Source organism: Sapajus apella, unplaced genomic scaffold (assembly GCF_009761245.1).
Source record: "Sapajus apella isolate SASKATOON/1434 unplaced genomic scaffold, GSC_monkey_1.0 scaffold7, whole genome shotgun sequence".
NCBI lineage: Eukaryota > Metazoa > Chordata > Mammalia > Primates > Cebidae > Sapajus > Sapajus apella.
Window position 1 is genome coordinate 40,920,770 of NW_022436947.1, and position 11,655 is coordinate 40,932,424.

The 11,655-nt window shown below is 36.2% G+C and overlaps 1 pseudogene; it reads right to left on the bottom strand.

The window, feature by feature from the left end:
- Nucleotides 1-491: 491 nt before the first annotated feature.
- LOC116549895 overlaps nt 492-11,655 on the bottom strand; it is a 23,129-nt pseudogene continuing 11,965 nt past the window's right edge.

An 11,655-nucleotide genomic window follows, 5' to 3' on the forward strand; every position in this document is an offset into this window, starting at 1 on the left:
TAAGTGGTTTGACTGTATGTAATAACAGGACCACATAAGTGTATTTAAACTATGGCATAAAGAAACAGGATTGCTTACAGAAATTTAGGAACGGGACTACCCATAAGGTAGCGTGAGAAAATTTCTTGAAAGCAGCTGTCTTCAGTCTATCAACTGATATTAATCTCAAACTGGATATAAAAGAGTCCACATCAAAACTACAGAGGAGATCATCTTCAGAAGTACCCAACCCATTGATATTAAAATACAGAAGACCCTTTTATTTTAAATATGCTTCATTTTAAAGGATAATTCTACTTATCTTCCAAAATGAAACTAAGCAAAATCATTAATATAATCCTTTAGTGTCAGGCAGAGATATAACTTTTTTCAGTACTTATGGAAGTTTGGTGGAAAGCTGTAATAAATGAGTTTTTATACTTTTCTTTCTTTTTCTGTTTGCTTTTTTGGGGGGGGCAGTAAACAGAATTTACTAGTAAGCGTAAGTCAGATCAGCCTGCCCAAGAAGACAGAGCTGCCGAAAGCCTTCCTGAATGCAGAGCCTGTCACTTGTCCAAGGGGCTGTGATTAGGAAGGCACTTGACCCCACAACCATCAAGGACGAGGTGCTTCTCAGCCACTTTGTCTTCAAATTTGTCAGCATTAAACTTGGTGAAGCCCCACTTCTTGGAGATATGGATCTTCTGCTATCTGGGGAACTTGAACTTGGCCTTGCATAAGGATTCAATCACATGGTCCTTGTTCTGAAGATTATTGCTGATAAACATGATGACTTGACCAACGTGGAGCCTGGCCACAGTACCCTGTTTTCCAAAGGCCCCTCACATACCCATTTGGAGCCTTTCATCTCCAGCACAGGACTACATCTTGTTTATGTGGATGACATGGAAAGGATGGAGCCACACTCAGATGTGAAAGCCATTTCTGCCACAGTTTTAAACCATGTACTTGTTGGCACAAATACCGGCAGCCTCCAGGGCTTGGAAAGACAGCAGCTCATGCTCATCAGACACCACGTGCCCGCAGAATGGGAACTCATCCGCTTTTGCCTTCTTTCAACCCAGGTCAAAGATACAGATCTTGGCATCAGGAACACTGTGGCAGAAACAAGACTTTGTGTATGTCTGGTTCTTACCATATCAATAACAAGGAGCAGGATGGTAGCCCCTGGCAACTCAGGAACCTCGCCAGTGCATCAAAGAGAAAGTGTACTTTCATACCTTTCAACTAATGCTAATATCTAAATATTTATAAAGTATTCCTTTGACTAGACTAATGGCTTTCCAAATCTAACCAAAGTAATTAAAGCAACTAATATTGACTAACAAGCTATCATCTTTTTATTAGACAAATGATGTCTAAAAAGCTATCATCTGATTAATTTTTTAAATACTCAAGATAATATACTGTTGTAACACAGGACACTCTATTACTTATCTATTGCTGTACAACATACCTCAAAATCTAGCAGCATAAAAATAACAGACATTCATTATTATCTCATAGTTTCTGAGAATCCGGGGTCCAGAGTGGCTTAGCTGGATAACTTTGGTTCTAGTTTCTTGGAGAGTTGTAGTTAAGCTGTCAGGCAGGGCTGTAGTCATCTCAAGACTCAACTGAAATCAGATCAACTTTAAGTTGAGTCTTTGATTCACATGTTGTTTGCAAGTTTCCATTTCTCTCTGGCTGTTGTTTAGAGGCTTCAGTTACTCACCATGTAGGATTCTCTATAAGATCTCTATAAGATGGCTTATAATATGGTAGGTTGCTGGCCTCAGAGCGAGCGATATGAAAAGAGAGAGTGGAGAGAGTGGACACCCCAGACAGAAGTCACAGTCTTTTTATAATCTCATTTAAGTGACATACCATCATTTCTTTGGTGTTTTATTCATTAGAAATTCACCACTAAGTTCCCACACTCAAAATAAGGTGATTGCAAAATAGCATAAATATCTGGATGTGTGGATCATTGGCAGTCATCTTAGAAGCTGTTTACCACACCAACACTGCAGTCTAAGATATCCTTTCAGTATCTCCTAAAGTCACTTAAGACTTCCTAAAGCTAACGTTGATAAGTAAGCTTTCATTCTGATTATTAAACAACTAATTTAATATTTGTAAGCATTCAAGGTAATATTGTCATAGTGAAAGGGTACTGATTTCAGAGTCTATAAAAAGAAACAGGGAATAGATCCTTTCATTGTTTCTTTATACTACTCAGGCAGTTTCTCTAACAGAAATAAACCCTTGAATTAGGATATAATAGTTTGATGACATTGTTTCCTGAAATCACTGTTCTCCTTACCGTGATTGTTTCTATATATTACATACAAACAATATAATCTTGACAAAGTGAGGGTCTATTGCAAACCTGTCTAAATATTTGTCTTTTGTCTGAATAATATAAATATTCCTGATGAATTCTCTTAAAATGTGAGGGTTCAACAGTTTTATTTCTCAGTGCAAACCAGAATGTCAAGGTGCTCTGGCTGTGTTATATGTTGTCCCATGATTAATTCCACCCATCAGACTAGTTTGCTCTTTTGCTATGCCAAGTGTCTACCTCCTCCTGCTGTGACCTGGATTGAGGAGATGATATTTCCAGAAAGGGCCAACTAAAACTTTCATATTTTATTATATTAGTCTCTGGTGATTCATGTAAAATAATTTCTCGAGATCTTAATAATCTCTGTGTAACCTCATAAAATTATGACATTGGCATATAATTGATACACAATAATTCTGTAGAATGACTGAACATGCAAACCTCAAGAGCAGTTTGACCACACGTACCCTCCCCTTCCCTTTCTTTTAAAGATCCATCAGTCCTTTTAAAAGCATCCTCTATGCTTGTTGTTTGATAGTTACTTTAGTTTTAGAGTGTATCTTGCTGGAAGTATTGGGGTTATCCCAACAGCCCCTGCAGCACGTGATATGAAGGTGGTGAAGTTTTTGTGGCCTCCCTGGAAGGGTATGGGCTGGAAGGGATGCAGTTTGACCCTGCTAGATGCCACAGGTATTGCCAAATAGTTTTAAATATTATCGAAACTAAATTGGGTAAAAGCAAGGAGAGTCAGCATTCTCTCTCTGCTCTTGCTGCCCTTGTCTAAACTAATTATGGCAAATTTGCACCCAAAGTTAGCAAAGTCCAGCCAGGTTCAGACCAGAGCTAGGATGGCAGAATCAGACTAGTGAGGTAAAAGACCACGGATAAGACAGAACTTACAGAAGCAGAGAGGGAAAAAAAGAAAACTAAAAAAGGAAAAATGTGAATGGGGCTGTGGTAATTACACAAGAGAGAAAAAATACATAAAGTGGGCGGCCATTGTTTTGGGAGGAAGGAAGAATCTTTGCTGTGTCCTTTCACAGTCACTTCAAGGCCTGACAGATGTCCATGTTCCTTCCCTGGCTGTTTTCAAATTGTCTCCCTTTCTAAGAGATAACCAGAGAGATACAGCAGCATTCACTGCAGGTAAAGACCCTGACAGACAAAATTATTTTACTGTGACTGGGTCCAGGAGGTGAACTGACAGTATCAGCGTTGAAAAATAAAAAAAAAAAGGCACAGACAAACCTGATAAAGTTATCATTTGAAATTGAAAATAAATCACAGTTATCAGTATCACACATATACACACACAATTTACATTCCTAATTAGGCCTTTGCCAACTGTGGGAATATAAACAAGTTACATAACCAATTTTTAAGCTTCATTTTCTTCTACAAAGAAGGAACACCTACTTCACAAAGTTAGTCTACATGTTGTATTAAATAATTGTTTTGTGATACAGTGGAAAACGAAGCATCTTTTACAGTAGACACTCCTGGAATACTACATTCTAGCGCTGTTCATTGTCTTTCAGATATTTTGCAACTCTTTGTAAGTTATAGGTAGCTGAGAGATAAGGAAATTCTGCACTGTCTGGTAGTGATTTAATTGACTTCCTCCCCCCTGTGGAAAACTAGTTTTGTCTCCATTTGCAATTCATCTCAACTTTCCTTTATTCCATAATAAGTTTTGCTATTTTGCTCTTTCGGTTTTCTGAACCAGTTATAACATCTACCTGGTAACTTCATATCATAAAAGGAAAATAAATTCTTTAGCATGGGTTCATTTTTATATCTATATGAGTCATGATTTTGTGTTTTGCAGAAAATTTTCTTTTGAGAAATGTATGATAATGCTGAGCAGAGGGTATGATATATATTAGAAATTCCAGAAAATAAATTCTATTTCTGATTTTAATTTTTTCAAACTTTTGTGTGCTTTACTATATTTTGAATTTTTAAAATTATATTTACTCTTCATAAAAATAATTTATGGACATATTATAAAGTTAGTGCCAAGACTTACAATGTACATCAATAGTTCACTGCAATATTCTCTCCATCTTGAAGGCCTTGACCCCACAAATTATGAACTGTGAAATTTATGACTTTGTACTTATAAATAATATACTTACACAGCTATTTTATAAGCTACCAATGTTAGATATTTCCTATTGATTTCACACCATGACAAATTAGAATTAACTCTTCCATACCATAAATATCTATTTATCCAGCCTCCATTATTAACATAGGTATACTGTACATTTTATTTTTCCTTTTTTTTTTTTTTATAATTTGACAGAGACTCTGTTGCCCAGGCTGGAGTGCAGTGGTGTGATCTCAGCTCACTGAAACCTCCACCTCCAGGGATCAAGTGATTTTCCTGCCTCAGCCTTCCAAGTAGCTGGGATTACAGATGTGCACTACTACACCCAGCTAATTTTTATATTTTTAGTAGAGACAGTGTTTTACCATATTGGCCAGGCTGGTCTCGAACTCCTGACCTCAAGTGATCTGCCTGCCTTGGCCTCCCAAAGTACTGGGATTACAGGTGTGGGCCACCACACCCAGCCTGTAAATTTTAGTTAAACCAATTGTTAGTGCTTTCTTACATTATGTTATGTAAATCGTGCCCCAGAGGCTCTGCAAAGTAGCAATAAAGTTTAAATATGTTCACACAAATAATCTTCCTTCCCTTCAAAGTAGTACACTTTGATTATTCTTTCTTTCTAATTCTGCTGTATTCATTGTCTTTTGCTGCTGAACAAATGACTCCAAAGCTTAGTTACTTAGAACAACAATGAATTCTGCGGGTCAACAATTCAGAAGCAGCTTAGTTTGGTGGTTCTGGCTTGGAATCTCTCATCAGCTGCTAGTCAAGATGTTGGCTAGGGTTGCAAGTTATCTGAAGGCTTGACAGGGGCTAGAGGATATTTTCCCAAGTTGCCTCACTCGTTTGGGGCGTGTTGTTGGCAGGCGGCCTCAGTTCCTTCCCACAAAAGTCTATCCATGGGCTGCTTCAGCATCTTCATAATATGGTGCCTGGCTTCCCTCAAAGGGAGCAGTCCAAGAAACAGCAAGGCAGAAGCATGATATCTTCCATGACCCAGGCTCAGAATTCATATACTGTCATTTAAAAAAAAAAAAAAAACACAGTTTTTAAAAAATATATTTCACATGCCAAATAATTTACCCATTTTAAATGTATACTTTAATGGTGTTTAGTCACATATGCACAACCATCAACACAGTCAATTTTAGAGCATTTTCATCACCTCAAAAAGAAACCCCTTAATCCTTTAGCTATCACCACTATAAACCCCTATCATCTGGCACCCAACCCTAAGTCACCACTCTACTACTTTCTGTCTCCATAGGTTTTCCTATTACAGACTTTCACATAGATAGAATATGCTTTTATGTGGACTTTTGGACTGGCTTCTTTCACCTAGCACAATGTTTTCACAGCTAATCCCAGTTGTAGCATGTGTCATACTTCATTTATTTTTATAGCCAAATGATATTTCATTTTATAAGCATACTACATTTTATGTATCCTTTCCTCCACTGACAGACATTTTGGCTACTGTGAATAATGCTGCTATAAACGTTCATGTACAAGGGTGAGCATGGTGGCTTATGCCGGTAACCTCAGCACTTTGGGAGGCTGAGGCAAGAAGATCGCTTGAGCCCAGGAGTTCGAGACCAGTCTGGACAGCATATTGAAAACCCGACTCTACACAAAATAAAAAAAGATTAGTGGGATGTGGTGGTATGCACCTGTAGTCCCAGCTACTCTAGAAGCTAAGGTGGGAGGACAAGAACTCACTCGTCACCCAGGCTGCAGTGAGCCAAAATCGTACCACTGCACTCCAGCCTGAGTGACAGTGAGTCCCTGTCTCAAACAAACAAACGAAAATTCATGTATAACTTTTTATGCGGACATATGTTTTCATTTATCTTGCATAAACACCTAGAAATGGAATTACTGGTAATCTATGTTTAATCATTAGAGGAAATGCCAGACAGTTTTCTAATGTGACTGGACAATTTTACATGCCCATCAGCAATTCATGAGGGTTCCAATTTCTGTACATTCTTAGCAACATTTGTTATTATCTGACTTTTTAAACATGGTCATCCTAGTGGGTGTGAAGTGGCATCTTCCTATGGTTTTGTTTTGCATTTTTCCGATGACTAATGAGGTTGAACATCTTTTCATTTGCGAATTGGCTGTTTGTATGTCTTCCTTGGAGGAATGTGTATTCAGGTACTTTGTCCATTTCTTAGCTGGTTTATTTGTTTTTTATTGTTAAGCTGTAAGAGTTCTTTAAATATTCTATATAAAAGTCCCTTATCGTGTATATTATTTGCATATATTTTCTCCCATTCTGTGGTTTGTCTTTTTAAATTCTTGATAGTGTCCTTTGAAGCATAATGCTTATGAAGTCCAGTTTAGCAATTTTTTCTTTTCTTGCTCATACTTTTGGTGTCATATTGAAAAATCGAAGGTCATGAGACTTACTGTTTTGTTTTCTTCTAATAGTTTCAACTTCTATATTTAAATATTTGATATATAATATCTTGAATTAATTTTGCATATGGTAGGAAGCAAATGTCCAACTTCATTCTTTTGCCTGTGACCATCTAGCTGTCCCAGCACCATTTGTTGAAAATAGCATTTTTCCCCATTGAATGTTCTTGGCATTCTTGTCAAAAACTTATTGACTGGATATATAGGTTTATTTCTGGACTCTCAATTCTATTCCATTAGTCTATATGTATATTCTTGTGCCAGTAGCACACTGTTTAATTACCATTGCTTTGCGACGAGTTTTGAAATTGGAAAGTATGAATCTGCTTACTTTGCTCTTCATTTTTTAATTATTTTGGCTATTCTGCATTGCTTGCAATTTCATATGAAATTTAGAATCACCTTGTCAATTTCTGCAAAAAGTTTGTTGTTATTCTGTTAAGAATTGCATCGATTCTGTAGATAAGTTTGGGAAGTACTGCTATCTTAAAAATACTGGTATTTTAATAAATAAATAATTGCTATCTTAACGATGAATAATAATGAATAACAAACATTCATTGTCATTCTTATTATATATCCAAATAATGCATAATTCAAGAATCCAAACAATAAGTAAACCTTGCAACCCATAAGTTTAGATTTTTTTAAATTCCTTTCACTATATTTAAGTTTTCAAAGTATACATTTAGCACTTCTTTTACTTATTTCTAAGAATTTTTTTTATATTAGAGTAAGTGGAATTATTTTCTCAATTTCATTTCCAGGTGGTTAATTCCTAGTATATAGAAATAAAATAGATCTTTTTATATTAATCTTCTATACTACAACCTTGTTTTTATTTGCTCTTGTAAACTTGTGATAGTTTTTAGTGGGTTTCTTAGGATTTTCCATATATATACAACATCATGTCATCTGCAAAGAAAACTAGTTTTACTGCTTCCTTTCCAATATGGATGCTTTTTTTTTTCTTGCCGACTTGCCATGCCTTGAATCTCTAGCGTGATACTGCCTAAAAGTGGTGAGAGCAAATACCCTTTCTTGTTATTTTGCATGATGTTGACTGTGAGATTTTCGTAGATGCCCTTTATCTGGTTTAGGAAGTTGTCTCTGTCAAGAATACTTGAATGGACCTCTCCATTCTCCTGATCCACTCTGGGCAGTTGCATTCCAGGCAAGCCGCATAGCAGTTGTTCTGGTATTTCCCTTCATAGTCATCCTTAAAATTTTACTGACATTTTTCTAGAATTGATCATTTTTTTTTTTTTTTTTTTGCTGAACACTACCTCTGTCTCTCTAAATTTACTTCCTTATTTGTTCAAGTATATCCTCCAGTAGCTTCCCATGAATTAGTAACTGACATATATTTCTACATTTCTAAAAATGACCTTATTCTCATTCTTGATTGATAATTTGGCTGACCATAAAATAATTCATCAAATATCATTTTCATTAAGAATTTTGAAGACACTACTCCAAGGTCTTCTATCACTCATTAGAGCTTTTGAGAAGGCTAATGCAATTCTGATTTCCTATCTCTTGTTGGTGACCTTTGTTATTTTCTCTAGAAGCTTTTTCTTTATACTTGTTATTGTGAAATGTTATATTTTATGTGATTTGTGAGGTCTTCAATTATTTTTTTATGGGCCACTTGTGCTGGACACCTTCGATTTGGAGATTTATGTCTTTCTAAAAATTGTTTTTTTATAGTTCTTGATAATATATTTTATTTTCTCTTTTCTCTACATATTTTGTATAAAATAGTTCCTGAACCTCATGAATTTTTTCTTTCTTTTCTATATTTCCTATATTTATATTTTTGTATGTCTGCATCCGTGTGTGTGTGTTTGTGTGTGTGTGTTAACTTTTGGTCCTTGACTTTATCTTTCTATCTTTTTATAATGTTATTTATTTCTATCATAGTTTTGTTCTTTTTTCCTTTCCATAGCATCCTACTCTTGTAATATCTCATTGAGAATATTAGCTTATTTTCAAATTTTAAAAAAATATTTCCTGTATTATCAGTTTCCAATGGGTATCTTTGTTTTTGTATTTGTTATAGTAACTCCTTTTTATTACTTTATTGTTTTAATATTGTTTTAGTGAGGTTTGCAGAGGAAGAAAAATAATGTGCGATCAGTCACTTTTTTAAAAAATGTACTGGGTTAAATAGTATCCCCCTATAATACATGTCTTCTCAGAACCCATGAATGTGGTCTTATTTTTAAATTGCAGAGGTAATCAACTTAAAATTAGGTCATACTAGAGTGGAGTGAACTCTAAATATAGTATGACTGGTGCCATTATAAAAAGAGGGTAGGTCAGGCACAGTGGCTCATGTGTGTAATCCCTTTGGGAGGCCTAGGCAGGTAGATCACTTGAGTTCAGGAGTTTGAGCAACATAGGGAAACCCTGTCTCTACTAGAAATAACAACAACACAACAAAAAGTCAGCCAGGCCAGGTCATGGTGGCATGCATCTATAGTCTCAGCTACTGAGGAGGCTGAGACAGGAGGACTGCTTCAGCCCAGGAGGTTGAGGGTACCGTAAGGTGTGATCACATCACTGTGCTCCCGAGCCTAGGCTGCAGAGCAAGACCCTATCAGGAGAAGAAGAAAAAGAAGACGGAGAAGGAGGAGGAAGAAGAAGAGGGTGGCAGCAAGGAGTAGGGATATTGGGACACAGAGATACATACCCACACAGGAGAAAAGGAAGGAATGTGAAGACAGAGGCAGAGATTGGAGTGATATGTCTATAAGCCAAGGGACACCATAGATTGCCAGCAATCACCAGAAGCTAGAATAGACGAAGAACGATCCTGCTCTAGAGCCTCAGAGGAAACATGGCCCTGCTGACATCTTGATTTCAGGCTCCTGTCCCCAAGAACTAGGAGAAAATAACTTCCTGTTGTTATAAGTCACCTGGTTTCTATACTTTCTTAAGGCAGTCTTAGGAAACAAATACACTCTTCCTCATTAAAGATGGATGTAGAATTTGGCAGACACAGAAGTATTAATTTGCTTTTTAAAACGTTGTCTCAGATTAGTTTTTTTTTAAACCTTCCTTTTTTGAGAAACAGAAAATTAAGATAATATAGAGTCTAGCGCCTCTTCCCTATAATCATGACCAATGTTGTCAAAGTTTGGCTGCCCTGCCCTGTTCAGTGGTTTCTCCTGGCCTGTCAGTTCAAGCAACACTAGCAATATTTTCCACCCAATGATACATGAGTAGAATAAAACAGTTCTTCCTGTGGTGCTAATTGAAAATGAAATTATAGTTTTATATATTTAACTAATTGGAAGTGTAGCTAATGACTGCATATATAATTTGGGGGTCTGGGCAGTTTGAAGGCTTTTTTTGCTAAATCAGATTGGCATTCATTTTTCTTTTATGTCTAAGAATTTGTTCAGCTCTGCTACTAATTTACTTAAATATTTTTGTTTCAAGACTAGTGAGAGATAGAAGGAAATATAGAAAACTAAAAAGAAAGCCTGAAAAGAAAGTTTAAGAAAGAAATACTCAACTCTCTAGCAGATGCCACATAATCCAAGTTAAATATTATCTAGAAACTGTTTTATGTGGAGGGAATTAATGTCATCTCTGGTGTCTTAAATGCTGTGAGACACCAAATTGCAGTAGGCTCATGACGGCACTGGAAGTGAGGAAATGGATATGTGTAGAGTGCTCTACTCTATCAAGAAGTTTTGTTTCAAAAGGAAGGGAACGGGCAGTTATAATGTTTTCAGAACACAAGTGAGCAAGTGTTTATACTCAGAAGAGAAAGTGTCTGAAAGAGCCAGTAGAGCTGAGGAAGCTGAAAATACAGGACAAAGGGAAAGATCAAGATAAGATAAAGAGATGTAGCAATAGCAATAGAGTTAGAGAGCCAATAAAAAGGAAGAGAGGAGAGAGAAAAAAGATTGGTAGGGAGATTTTCTTGAGTGAGAGGGTGTACAAATATCTAGAGAACAACATCAATTAGCGTCAGCTTTGGACATAAACACAGCCCCTGAGACTAGAAAGAGAAATAACTGATGTGGATGCAGCTTTGTTTTCATTAGAGTTAAGTGAGGAGGGACAGGAAATTGAGAACTCTTGACTTTCTGTGCAATTAGAAGACAAAATCAGGTGCTGAGTGCATTTATAGAAAGAAACTAAATAAGCTGAAATTATTTTACCTCGAAGTCAAAGTAGGAATAAAATGACAAAATAAGCAAGTGCTCTAAGAGCTCTCTTTAAAACAACATGGAAAGAGAATCATTGAGTAACATCCAGTGTCCTAAACACATGCTTCTTAGTAGGCCATTAACAGAATTTATGGATTCCACGCAGCCCATCCATCTTTTATTTTTAGTTCATTTACAAAACAATTAATGACAGGTACAGACTGTGGTTTCAGATGCTAAGAGACTGGTAGGTTCTGCTATTTTATCTCTGAAGGCTGTAAGTATCCTGTTTTGGTTGGAAAAAAATAGTGCTTCCTCTAAAAGACATCCACTGAGGATGTGGCTTTTTGAGGTACAGTTTTACTTTTATTTGCCTAAGTGCTTGTTCTTCAGAGTGTAAGAAAAAGCTGCATGGAAATTATATTTGACTTCATCTTGTCACACTGTCTTATTTCAAAGAAAAAATACAAGATGTAGCTTCTGTAGATAAAAGTTCTGACATCAATTTCTAAATTCAGTAAAATACAGATAAGTTACTTACTGAAGTATTTTATATCAAACTGCTTATTTAGAAAAGAAAGTGCTTTCATCAGCTAAGCATATAATTTATTCAATCCTCTCAA